We start from the raw sequence: 2,722 nt of genomic DNA, 5'->3' as shown, positions 1-2,722 counted from the left end.
TCACGTGATCACCATCACTTTTTATTGATCTTTTGTGTCTCTGTATCCAGTCTATAACCATAAGGAATAATATTAGTGGAACACTGCACCCATGTCCTAGGAGAATGCTGTACTCAAAGTTTTGGCATAGACTTTAATGAGTGTGACTATTATGTTTTATAACGGACTACCAGTTGGCATGATTATACCACGATCGGTCGAGCTTGTGACTAATCTGACAATATTATATGCTGAAATGTCACTTGTCAGTTGTGTGAGATTTAAATAGACTCTTGAGTGCCATCGAGTGGGCACTCCGCGCATCTGTAACACCGAAAGGTTTAAATGGGCAGAAAACTAATTTTCAGACCAAAACAAACTTACCATTTGGTCGGTAAAAATCTTTATCCTCCTTGAATAACTCTTGCACATGCACTCTTGCACTCGTGCTAATCTTTATATAAAAATTGTATTTAGGCTGGTGTGCAAATTTGGATTAAAGTTGAATCAACAACTCCGAAACTAATCAATCGACCAGCGCAGACTCCGTCAAAGGATGTCAGAGAAGAACCCGTAACGTATTTCCGGTTTCGTTCGAAATCGAAAGTGGTACTTATTTACGCCAACACGTACACATGCAGCATATGAAATATACTATCGAAACTCACAGTACAAAATTAAGTATTTACAGTTGTTCCGTTTTACGGTTTAGATTAGATTAATAATGCTGTTTTGCGTTTTTTTTTTTAAATAAATATTGGTATACAATGTAGTTGGACTGTCATATACAGTTTTAGATTATCTATCTGGACCTACACTGCCCCTCTTGGTCTTTAATTTAAGACGAATTTTGATGTATTTTTTGAAACCTCTTTATAAAATCAATGTCAGTTATAATTATCTCCACTTGCTAATGTAGTAGTGCTGAACACTTGGAACAAAAGATGAGGTCTAGTTGGTACATTGAAACAGTATTTGGTAATGCGAGCCTAACCCATTACAATACATGGGATACAAAATATTTCAACCACCACCAACAACAAATGAGCAAGCAAAATGGTTTTGAAACAGCCAAAGAAAATTAGAAAATTATAAGGAAGGATTGATTTATGTATTTACTTACTTATTGGTCTTTAACTCCATTAGTTTAAAGCTCAAGTAAGCCAACGTGTAAATAATGAATGGTCTAGTTATTTTTAGCTCTGGCTCATTACTGTTTCCTGCCCTTTGCTTAAGGGGTGGGGAATGCCAACAAATGAAAGAACTGGAGTGCAAATGAATGAAGGAATGACTGAAAGAAATATTTGGCACATACTTTAAGAAGGTGTTGCATGAAGACTATATAACGCAAAAAATTATATTAGTTAAAAGAAATTCTTAGATTTTAGGAGTTCTTCTTTCTTGTACTGTTTGTTCTAGTAGCTCTTATATCGAAATGAAGGCAGTGTGGATAATAATGACCTAACTCTTTTAGTAAAATATAATATAACATCATAAAATAAAATAATAATAAAAAATAAGGCCCAGGACCCAAAAATCGGCCTGGCAATGACTTTAATACACCCCTATTGGACAGCTTTGGAAAACATGAAGGTTATAATTTTGCACTTTTAACTGTATTTTCATAGGTTTTATAGCTTCATCTTTACTAATAAAGATCTCTCCCATGGGCCATTCATGCTACAAAAAAATAAATGACAGAAAAGTTCCTGTTTTTTTCACACTCTACTGTAGAAATTTTGAGGATACACGATAACAAATAAAAGGACATGAAAACTAACAAAAGCCTTGTGTTTTATAATTACAGGATTATGAGTCAGCTGCCTGAAAATTTTCCTTAATTTGACACATTTCTTTATTACTATTCAAGTCCCAAGAGTTGTACTGAGATTTCTTTTTTTTTCTACAACACCATGTCTTTATCACATAGATAGAGATGTTCTGTGGAAGTTGTTCATTTGTTTCTTATGAGAATGCCACTCCTCTGGCCCAGTTCAGATCAAACTGGGCTCACAGTGTAAAGTGAATTTGACATCCCTGGTGTAATGTAATAATAATGTGGACATTGTTAAAGATAAAAAGAAACTGTTTTGATGAAATAAACTGTGACAACCTTTGTTAAAAAAAATAATTTGAATGGAGTTTACCCAATCTGTAAATTGTAAAATAATTAAAAAAAATTCTATTAAGCCCATTAGCTTCCCAATTTTACATGAAAGTGAAGTTAAAATAAAGCTTAAAAAATTAATTATTTTATGAATCAGTCTTCTCTGGGAACCAGGGAAAAATCTTACTCCTAAACTGTGTGTATATGTGTCTTGTGACTGTCTTTATGTCTCTCTTGTTGTCTTATTTTCTCAGTTGAATTCAGCTATGTCTCCTTGCCTTTCACTGTCGTTGATTAACCCCATGTGTATAAATAGCCCTGCCCTGCTCCTTAGTCTTTGTTATAGTGTTTGTTTTTTTCCCTACCTATTTTAAGAATCAGTTGAATCACTACTTTAGATTTGGTCTTAACCAAAGGTCTTAATTAACGGTGTGTTTTCGATTTAACCTCTGCCTTCTTGTGTCTGCACCTGGATCCTCTACTTGCAGTTCCTGACAGTCCATAACTGATTCAAGGATAAATTCGATAGAGAGCAGTGAATGTAGGATGGGTCTGAAAAACATGCAATTAAAAAGATCTAAAAGAATTCCCAAGCAAAAATGTCAGACGTAAGATTTAAGTAAGATTTAGGTTGAG

The sequence above is a fragment of the Neolamprologus brichardi genome, chromosome 4 (assembly GCF_056152115.1).
Source record: "Neolamprologus brichardi isolate AB-2024 chromosome 4, ASM5615211v1, whole genome shotgun sequence".
Lineage (NCBI taxonomy): Eukaryota > Metazoa > Chordata > Actinopteri > Cichliformes > Cichlidae > Neolamprologus > Neolamprologus brichardi.
The sequence above is the reverse complement of the archived record's forward strand: the minus strand, read 5'-3'. Positions refer to the sequence as shown.